General features: G+C 36.9%; 1 long non-coding RNA gene across 1 annotated transcript in view; it reads left to right on the forward strand.

Moving 5' to 3' along the window:
* The window catches only part of LOC144233727 (uncharacterized), a 31,976-nt gene extending 27,338 nt beyond the window's left edge, over positions 1 to 4,638 (forward strand). Inside the window, exon 4 of the long non-coding RNA XR_013335742.1 lies at positions 4,079 to 4,638. This is a non-coding gene — a long non-coding RNA (uncharacterized LOC144233727). The remainder of the gene's footprint in view (positions 1 to 4,078) is intronic.
* The last annotated feature ends 6,969 nt before the right edge of the window (positions 4,639 to 11,607 follow it).

The following is an 11,607-nucleotide window of genomic DNA, read 5'->3' on the forward strand; positions in this document are numbered from 1 at the left end:
TCTTAGTTCCATTCCATTAGAGTGAACAGGTCAGGGAAGTCAAGAGTACCCTTGCTGGGGACCAGAAAGAATAGGGTCAGGGGAACAGTCAGACCTGTACCTTAGTTTGCAGAAAGCTCTTATGCAGTGAAAGACATGTACTGTATGATTTCACTCATGTGTGGAAATTAAGAAACAGAACAAATGAACATAGTGGAAGGGAAGGAAAAATACATACAATAAAAACAGAGAGGGAGGCAAACTATAAGAGACTCTTAAATACAGAGAACAAACTGAGGGTTGCTGGAGGGGAGGTGGGCATGGGATGGACTAAATGGGCCATGGGCAATTAAGGAGGGAGTTTCTTGGGAGGAACACAGGGTGTTACTTGTAAGTGATGGGCTTCCGTATGTACACCATTAGCAGTACCAAAAATGCCCCTAATGCTCTGGCTCCATTATTAGTTCCTTTTGCAAATAAGAGAAGTGTGGTTTAAGTGAATTTCCCAAAGTCATTCAAGAACTTAATGTGAGAGACCAGGATTCTTTCCTGTACATTTGATTAAACAGCTCATGCTTTTAGCTATTACACTCACGTGCCTCAAGAAATATTTGGTACTTACCTGTTGCTTAGGCCATGGGGAGGCACTGGGGTGGCATTTGCAAATAGTTCAGAAGAAAGGGTATCAGGTCTGGTGGCCCTTTATACCTTAGAGTTAAAGGCAATACAAGATTGAGAACAGAATCTGATCTCCATAGTGTCTGATTTTATAAAACACGTTTGGAGTCTTGACGTACATTCGGACCAAATCCCTACTAAATAATGAAGAATGTACACCTTCTTAGCGTCTTTGGGATGCATGCAGTAATTTGAGAAAGGTAATTATTGATAAATAAGTATTGGGGCCCTGATAATTGCTTTTTTAGGTCTAACTAGGACTCGCTTCTTCTTTGACAACTGATTTCACCCACAAGAAAGTGAATGTTTTATGTTAGTGGCTTTGTTAATGTTGCTGTTACATTTTAATGTAATCTTCTAGAGGATATAAAACACAGTTTGACCATTTTATGAATATTAAGACAATCAGTCAGTCATAAGCTCTTATGATTTTCCAAATACCTTCAGCTGGCGTAAGAATAGAAAATCTCTTTTAGAATACTCACTTAGTTTCACTCTGAATTTCTAATCCAACGATGAATAAATAACAGCCATCAATTATTTATAAGAAATGTATTTAAAATTGTAGTAATAATGATACTGATATTTTGTATATTGCCTTTATTCCAAAAGTCAAGTTATTTTGCAAAATGGAATCAGTCGTTCAGAATATGGAACTTAGGATCAAAAGCAATTTCAGGAATTAAGAGGAAATGTCCTGATATGTATCAAAGGCTCGATTTCTTCACAAGAATGTCAGGTTAGGGCTGACTCCCTACTTCTCTGCATCTGGTCATGGAAGAATTAAATAGGTATTTTGTATGTGTGTGGGGACTGAGGTTTTTGAGAAGAGATGCTTTTTCATTACTGATCACATCATTTTCCTGGAATGCCAAACCCATATTTTCAAAATGGGCTTTTACTTGAATTTTTTTTCTAAAAGCCAATCAGAGTCCAGGTCTCACAGATCCTTTAAATTTCACCTTTCCCCTTTTTCTGGTCCTTAAATAAACCTCATTTTATCCCCTGCCTCAAAAAAACTGAGCTCCCCCACCCTCATCTCTTTATCATCCAAACTGCTAGGTGTGCATTCTCTCGATGCATTTTCGAAGTTCACACTTTATCTTGTCATCATTCTGGTAAAAAGAGTAAAACCCTTTATGTTTTTGTTGTTTCTTATCAGAACAAATCCAGACTTGTTCCAAATGGTCCCAAAATGCCAGGGCCTTCCATTGACTTATATCTTCTCTTCCTCATCATGATTTCCTGCTGTACTCATACATGTCTTCCTGTCTCCTATTTGTAATAGCTGTTTCCACTTCAAAAGTATTGCTTATACACCACTTCACGAAAGGTTCCTTCTCTTCTCTCAGGCTATTCATATCCTATTCTGATTTTGGGGAAACGGTGCTAAGAAGTGTGCATATTGGAAGGTACACAGTGTCTGTCAGATGTGGGTTCAAGGACCTCCTCTATCATTAGTATATCTCTGACCTCCATCAAGTTATTCGACAGAGCTGAGCCTCCATTCCACAATAACCTATTACACTTTGGAAGTGTGTTTGTGTAGCAGATAAAAATGCTATGTCAACAATTCTCAGCCTTTTATGAAAATAAATTTATCTAAAATTCTGGCTCTCACCACCATGGAAACAAAAGTCAGACTATCTCTGAGGAAGACATTTATATATTGAAGGCATTCTGAGGCTACATTTATACTTTATAAGTTTTAAGAACATAACAATTTGAATTTGAAAAGTGATTGTTTTGATACAGCTTATTAACTATATGTTCTGGTAGACATAGATTATAGAAGATTCAACAAGCCAGAGAAAAATGAAATATGTGTGTGTTGATTAAACAGTGAATGATTGGTGTTGGAAACATTGTTTTATAACACAAATTCTTAATGGCAATTAATTTCTTAATCACCTACCTCAAAGTCCTCTGGTACAGCCTTTACCTTGTTTCTCATATGTGCATTGGCTCTTACCTCATTTCAAATATCTTCTGAGTAAGACTTGTCTTTAATTTTGTATCCATCAGATTAAGAAAAATAACACTAGGCATAAATTGATAATGGATGGATAGGATTGCTTAAGATTTAGAAGAGATTTTAATTGTACTAAATGAGTAATCCTGAGACAAATCCTTGTTAGTCTCTATAAATTTGATAAATCATCTTCAGAATCAAGGTTTGGTAGCTGCATCATCAGACATATTTAATGTGTTTCAAATACTCTTTCCTGGTCCCTCATTAATGCTCCTTTATTTATAATATCTCATCTGAAATGAAAATCTAAACATCATCATGGACTATTATTTTTAACATTAATTTGAACGTACTTCCTTAAAATTGTAATATTTTCTGTCTCTACTAATTACATTATGACTCAGTTTTGATCTCTGGTGAGCACAAGTTGGAAGGAAAGAAAATATTATGTTTTTGTCCCATGATGTATGTTCAGGATCTAAATGGATCTAACCAACAGACATTTCTCAAAATGTTATTTTTATAAATCATAGAAAACAGTGAATTTTAGAGGCTTTAATAGCTCAACACTCAGTGCAGAGTTTGGCAAATTCTTTTTGTGTTGTAGCACATTTTTAGCATCTTCATCCTTCTATGCTCTTCTTATTGCACCAACTAATTCCACATCCCTGATCTGAGCCATTTCATGTGATTTAATAAATCCATTCTATTCACTGGAGACCTGAATGCAGGAAGCTCTGGAACCTAGAGCTAAAAAGAGGTGACCAACATTGGACAAAGAGCTGTTAATATCATTGTCAGGGTAGTATTGTGGCAAGAACACCAACTCTTTGTGGCCATATGCTAAAGTCCTTGATTTCACACTGCCTGGGCTCCAATTCTGGATCTGTGACCTTGGGCATGGTACTTAACACTGAAAAACCCTAATTGTCTCAGGAGACTGGAACAACGTTATCTCCTGTGGCCATAATGAGGATTCAATTAAATTATACATGTACAATTTTTAGCAAGGTTCCGGGTCCATAATAATACATTGTAGTGATTGTAGTTTGCTACCATTGATGTGGCTATTTGTAAACAAGAGTGAGTTAAGTTACCAGCTACCACACTTGCTGACTGTCATATAAATAGAACACCACCTCAAATGGTCATTTTTTTCTAAAATTTCGCACATAAGATAAGAGATACTCAATAAATCTGTGTTTCCTTCTTTGCCAGAAAACAATAACGATCAAATGAACTTTGAGGATAGATGGAAAAGAGCAACACTCCCACAGAATGTATTTCTGAGTTTTTTGTTTTGTTTTGTTTTGTTTTGTTTTGTTGGGTATTCTTGTGTTTTTTGGGTGTTTTTGTTTTTGGCTTTTTTTGTTTTGTTTTGTTTTGTTTTTAACTATTGCTGTTCATAAACTTGTTAGAGATGCTGACATTGTTTATTCTTATTTTCAGGTGCAGACATGATCTCTAATGGACACAGCACCTCCATACATATTAAACAATTTTATGATAATAAAACAATCAAGCAGCATCCTTCTTCCCTGCTGATTTGATTGGCATGTTAATCACCACAGTGTACCACTTCCGAAATGCACTTATCTTTTGGCCAATTTACAGCTTCACACTCTGTGAGATTACAGGCAACATTGAAGATTTTTGCCAAGCCACATGCTGTTTTCTTAAATTCTGGTTCATTTAATTAAAACTTCAAACCTATACATTACCCCCAAGAAATTGCAATTTGTTAATACTCACAATATTATTATTTTTTTAGAAAAATTAAGAGTGTTTTTTAAAAATTTTTTAATTTTTACTCATTTTTGAGAAACAGAGAGACAGAGCACGAGCGGTGGAGGAGCAGAGAGAGAGGGAGACACAGAATCTGAAGCAGTTTCCAGGCTCTGAGCTGTCAGCAGAGAGCGATTCAGGGCTCAAACTCACAAGTGTTGAGATCATGACCTGAGCCAAAGTTGGACGCTTAACTGACTGAGCCACTCCGGTGCTCCTACAAAAATTAAGGGTGTTTAAAATTACAGCACAGGAGTGCCTGAGTGGCTCAGTCAATTAAGCACCCATCTTTTGATTTTGGCTCATGTCATGATCTCACAGTTCGTGAGTTTGAGACCTGCATAGGGCTCTGCTGTGATAGCATGGAGCCTGCTGGGGGTTCTCTGTCTTCTCCACTCTCTCTACCCCTCCCTCTCTCTCTCTAAAAGAAATGAATAAATAAACTTTAAAAAATAAAAAGAATAGTAATGCAAATTCTTATTGGTACATTCAGTAGCTATTTATTTACCATCTGCAATTTGCTAGACTCTGATTTCATTACTGGGAATAGAGGAAGTAGCAGTAAAATAAAACATTCCATCAAGTTTATAATATGGTTAAAAATGGTAGGTGATTAACAAGTAAGCAATTAAAGAGATAAAAATGTCAGATAGTAAAAAGTGCCATTGGAGTAGAGAGGATGCTACTTCAATAGAGTGATCAAGGAAGGTCTCTGAAGAATTAAGAATTAAATGTGATAAAAGAGCTCGCCACAGAAAGATCATGGAAGGAATGTTGCAGCAGGAGGTAAGAACAGTCTGCAGACTAAAGCCCTGATTACTATAGACCCCACATGTATCTAACATGTGGAAAGGAAGGAAGTCAGTGGATAGAGTGACATGAGTGCAGGGAAGAACTATAGGAGATGAGATGACAGTAGTGACTATGAGAAATGGTTCACCTCCAGAAAATAATTGGAAGAAGTTGTACTGGGCTTACTGGATTGGAAATAGGGACAAAGGAAGAAGACAAAGCATGGGGGATGTGGAGGTTTGGGCCTGAACGATTGAGGAGATAATAGTTCCAATAACCTTTAGGCTTATGTGAAATAAAACGATGAAGAAAAGAAAAAAAAAAAAGTTCCAATAACCAAACGGGAAAGGCAACTGGTAACTTTTTAAATTAGGGAAGTGGGGATCTTGCTTTCACCATGTTGAAGGTGGGACCCTTATTATACAACCATGTAGAAATGCCATGGAAGCAGTTACTCTCCTCTCTGGAGTATAAGGATGGAGTTGGGGATGTGCGTTGTGAAGTATTAGAATATCAATAGGACTTAAAACCATGAGACTGAAGGAGAGCACTTAGAGAGTGTGTGGATACCAAAAGTAACAGAATTAGAACTAGTAGGGTAGTAGAATAATTAAAGACGTTTGGTGTTTAAGGCTCCTGGAGAATAGGGATTTTCAAGAAGTAAGGGGTGGTCAACTATAGAAAGGGTAGTATGTAAGAGCTCAAACAGGTGTGGATGAGGAATTAACCAGTAAATTTGACCATCTGAGGTTTTATGAATGACCTTGATGACACAATTGGGTCATTTTATTTAGCCTGTAAGCGTGTTGTTACCATAAACATTGCATTACCTGGAAGAGATCAAATTATTATTTTCAATTCTCCATTGTTTCTTTGTAATTAGAGAATACCTTAATATCTTTGGCAATGTGACTTTGCTGTGCCTCCCAGTGAAGCAGGCAAAGTACATATCCCCTTCTCATGATGTGGGGTTTGGACAACTAACTGGTCCCACAGGAAAGACAATATATCCCTAAAATTTAAATCTTTTAGTAGTCAAGAGTCTATCATAGGGTCCAGAGGATTACCAAATAGATAATAGAAAGAAACTTCTAGAAAGGAGGCATATTTCTTCCATTGTAATGGGAGAAAGGGTAGAATAGATGGGGAAAGATGCAAGCAGGTTAGTGGGTAGACAAATTGATTATAATCTGGTAAATTGTAAATGGTAAAGCATTCTCTAAACCATTTCAGCTAACATCTACTGTTCTGCTCAGTCATTAAAACAAATGCTTACCAAGAAAAGTAGTCTCAGCCCCAGAGGCTGAGATTTAAAACTGGTGCTTGCAGTATTAGCCAGTGATACAGATTCTTGATGTTTAGCAATCTGAGGGTAAATCTCAAATAAAACAAAAAATACCTTTGCTTCCCTCTTGATTATTTGCAGTGGGAGTAAACTCTCAAAACTATAGACACCAAAGTGGGCAATGACTCAATATAACACATCACAGGACAGTCTCAGAAGGAGGCTCCTTAGTTGATGATTTACTTTCTTTCAGACCCCGTTCAACATGCGGCTCCAACTTTTCTAGAGCAATAGTTCTCAGGCTTTAGTTAGTTTGGGGGGGTCACCTGTAGGGCTTTTTTAAATGCCAAATTCTGGGTCCTCCCCCCAAAGTTTCTGATTCAGTAGTTCTGTGGTGGGGCTGGAGGATTTACATTTCTAAGGATGTCCCCAACGGACATGACTATTATTCTGGGAATAACAATTTTAGAACCATTACCTTAGAGCAAGCATTACTGACTTCAACCAGTGAGAGAGGAAAGAGCATTTGGAGGGATGTGTTGGACACCTTTTCTTTGGCCCTCTGTCCACTATTTGTCCTCCATGCTTCTCTGTGCTCTGACAGATGGGCTTACCCAATTAGAAACAAGAGCGAGCAATGTGAAGGAAGCTGGAAAGAGCGATTGGATTGTTTGTTTCTATCCCATTGGGGTTGCTGTCAGTGGACTATGTCTGAAACTCAACTTATATCTCTTGGCAGGCAGCCTCCTGAGAGTCTAGCTCTCTCTAGACATGTTTCTGGTACTGTACCCTCCTCACACCCTTCCAGGCGTAGAAAGACCAATGACCTCCCTCCTACCAGCCCTGAGAATTGCACCATCCTTTATGACATCTTGTATCCTGCTTTTTAGCTTTACAGAGACACTATTCAACTCTCCTTAAATTGCTCATATTGAATATGTCATTGATTTCTAACAGAGAACATGACTGATACAAGAGACAGAGCAAGCTTTCTTAAAAGACTTGACTAAAAACAGCATACCTCATTTCTGCTTTATTCCTTTGGCTAGACTGCATGTGAGACTAGGGAACAGGTCTAGGTATTTTCCCAGAAAGATGAAATATTCTTTTTTTTAAAAATGAATATCTAACAGTCCTTTCACAACTTTTTCTATGTCCTACTGGAAAGTTATATAAATGAAAGCTGGTTTATAATTATTGGAACTTAGAACTTAACTCTTTTTTTTTTTTTTAGAACTTAACTCTTTATTACATATGTACACGAAAATGTTTTTGAAAACTGGCCTAGATTTTTAAGGAATACACTCAGTACATGGAGAAAAGAATTTCCATAATATTATTCATAATTTTATCAATAGATGTCTGCGATTTCTGGAAATTCCCTAACCAACAGTGATTATCTGAATGACCAGTACAAGACAATGGAATCATGATATTTGACCACTTTATTATGCTTTCTACTATTGTTTTGTCTAAGTATTTGCATATTGAAACATATATTTTATCATATTCCTATTTAAGGGAATTGTATTAATTTTACTTTAAAAATTATGTATATGTGTAGGTTAAGTTATATTGTGATTCTATTATAGTTTAAATTATCAATTAAAACATGTTATAAAGGAAAGCATAGGTTTTTGTAGGGGTGAGAGCCTTTTTTTTTTTTTTTAATAAAGATATTTTGGAAAGGTGCCTGTAGTCATGTACAGCTGGGAAGGAAACCAGAGGCATGAACTAATGAATCAATGTAATAAACAGTTGGAGGAAAGTACACACATGTCAGTGATGTAGAAGTGACAGTTGAATAGAAGCCACCAAACACTCCAGCCCCAGATGCCTTGCAGAATGGCAATGCCATCCTTAGAAATTCTCCCCCATGTGAATGCTGACCTTGTTAGTCACTGTCTTCCCAAGTACTTGATTTGGGGAAGTTTGAGTCTTGAGAACAATTGGGGAAAAGTCCAGAAGCAGGGGTCAGGTCCATTTGTTTGGTCAATGAGTTGCATAATTTTAGTAAAATTTGGGGTATTTGGGACACAACCTAGGAATATACCATATTTTCCTTTTATCATGAAGGTATTTGCTTGAAAATTAAGACCCCACATGTAAATAAAATCTTAATCTTTACACCTCTATTGCAATAACAAAAAACAAAGAACTACAGCAAACAGATGTTTTTTTTTTTTTAAGATTCTTTTTAGGACCAAACAAAACAAACAAAGCAGTCTGATGTTAAAGGACAGCATCCATGTGTTAATGGTGATATTACATTTGCATGATATTTAAAGCTCTTTGGAGCTCATAAGGGCTGTCTTTATATAGTACTTCATTTCTTCCTCACAACAGCCCTGTGAGAGGTGGTTACAGCATTCAATTCTCTGCTGAAGAGGACATGAAATGCAGACCGATTAGATAGCCCAATATCCCTAAATTGGTAAAACGTGGAGTTAAGAATCAAGATTTAAACTTCCAACAGTTATTCTTGTACCACAAGTGATGCCTCCCTGCATGGTACTCTTTGTGTCAGAAACTTCTAAGGTGATCAAAGAAAGAAGTGGCCTTGGATTTGATCAAGAAAGCCAGGCAGATCCCATAAAATATATAAAACATACCCTTGTCTCCAACTGTCCATCAACTCCCTGTGTTTGAATTTTGACACCAGCATACCAAGGAAATTGTTTACCAATATCATTCTTTTTAGATAAATGGCAGAACAAGTGTTCTTCCTCATTTTATCTTGTTCTTTGAAGGCTTTGCTATGCAAATTTTAAAATATGTATATACATTTATCTGGGTTAGTTTTTAGAATTTATTAGAATATAATTAAACCACTCCTACAGGTACTATCCTTCAGTAAGTCCAACTAGTCTGGTGGTTTTAAACGATATATTAGTGGCATTCATATCTTTCTCCTGAGTGCACGACTTTAATCACCAAAGACTCAAAGCCTCTTCTTAATGTGTCATGGGCGCTTCAGGCTTAACATGCTCTGAAATGGATGCTTCATTGTCTTCCTCTCATGCACTCCTCAGCATGTAAACATACTCCACACAAGCAGCAATTTCCCCTTGTGTGTTTTTATTCATCAGCATGAGTTCATTCCCACAATTTGGAAACCTGATATCCAGTCTTAACCTGATGCTTTATTCAAATCACCACCACTTTCTATATTAATGATTATAATAACCTGGGGTTTTTTGTATGTCCTTCTCCTCTTGTTTATATTACCATTACCTTAGTTCAGCTCACCATCATTTCCTAAACAAATTACCTCAAGTCCTTCTAATTTTCGTGTGATCTCAGTATGTCCATGCTCTGGCCCATGATCCATGCTTTAGGCAGAATGGTCTGTCTCAAATAAATGTCCAGTTACAATTAAGTATACTGCAAGAATATGCAAGGCAGATCTTACCATATTCTCTCTTCCTGTTGTCTACTACACACTGTTCCATCTACATCTAGAAGCCTTTCACAATCTCAGTCTTCTTTCAGTATACAATCTAGATAAGCCTTAGCTGAGAAGATCTCATAAGTTTGGGGGATTTCACTCTGGGCCATGGACTTATCATTACCAGGGTGTTTTGCTCACCACTTTAATTATATGCATGTTTGTCTCTCTCACTCTTCCAACTGTAATCAACCTGAGATAAATGTCAGCATCTTATACATCATCGTAGCCCTAGAAGCTAACAGTGTCTAACACATCAAAGGCATTCTGTCAGTATTAATCAAAAGAATGGAAGAGTTAATGAATGAATGGATGGGTGTGAGCAGAATACAAATAGCATGTGTAGTCGCATAAATGAGTGCCTTGTTGCTTCCTGAGCTGGCTGGAGCTGACTATCCCACACCAATGTTGCTCACACCTGAGTGATCCCAGCCTGACTAAAAAGAGTTGTTAGCAGGTACATTGAAAGAATCCTCAGTGTAGGAGTTTAATGGAAGGATGGCTTTCATGTATGAGTTACATAACTTCTCTGAGACTGTCTCAGACAGACACACACACACACACATATGTGTGCTATTTGCCTCATGGAATTGCTGTGAAGAGTGAATTAGGTGGTAGGTAGAATTTGCAGGGTAAGAGCAACTTAATAAAATTATTTTTGAGAATATCACCACAAGGCTACTGGCTAACCATTTTGATGGAAATCAATCTTGATAATGTAAGTGGTAAATTCAATCATTCAGCACTGTTAATGTATTCCACCAAATTAACTACAGGGCATCAGCTCAACTGTGTAAGACTATGTTTCTACTGAGACAGTCATAAATTTCAACCATTTATGACTTCAATCATTTACAATATGTGTATGGACTTTGGGACTTTCCCTTGCACATAGCACCTGGTTCAAAATAAATGCTCAATAACTGAAGTTTACTGTTGTTATTATTATTTATTATTATGAGAATATTAATAACAGAAGACTATTCAGGTCATGTTTTGCAATCACTCAACATTCCAGAAATATTTTTACTTTTATTAAGATATGATTTTAAGGAGTACCTGACATTTATTTTTCCCAAATGATAGTAACAATATTAGTAATTGGAAAATTCTTAAAGTTAGGAAATGAGATATATTGCTGTGCTTTATCTTCAAGACACAGGGTCTTCAAGAAAGGGTGTGTGTGTTTGTGTGTGTGTGTGTGTGTGTGTGTGTAAGAGAAAGAGAGCAGAAGATAAAAAGAGATAAATTTTAAAAAAAGAAAATTCTAATTTTCATTATCAGTGGGTAACGATGTGGGGATGTTTTCTGGGTCAGAGGTTAATGAGATAGTGCAGTTTCAGGCTCACTTTGTAATTTGCAGTTGTTGTTTGACTTGATGGACTCCAAGGGTAAAGTCAGCACCTAACATATACCAGGGTGGCCTGCACTGATTGTCCCAGAGACTTTCAGAAAGGGTCAAAAGTCCTTGACATGTAAATCATCGCTCCTTGGGGAGGGAAGGTCAGTAGCGTATTTGCTTCTCAGATTCTTACTTTCTGTTGCATTATAAAACAGTTTGGACCTAAGAAGAATATACAGATACGGATTTAAAATAAGCAACTTCTGAAAATTAAATTATAAGTTTTTTGGGACCACAGGATCCTCCGAAACTGTTCTGTGCCAGTA

Source organism: Crocuta crocuta, unplaced genomic scaffold, assembly GCF_008692635.1.
Source record: "Crocuta crocuta isolate KB4526 unplaced genomic scaffold, BGI_CrCroc_1.0 scaffold5, whole genome shotgun sequence".
NCBI lineage: Eukaryota > Metazoa > Chordata > Mammalia > Carnivora > Hyaenidae > Crocuta > Crocuta crocuta.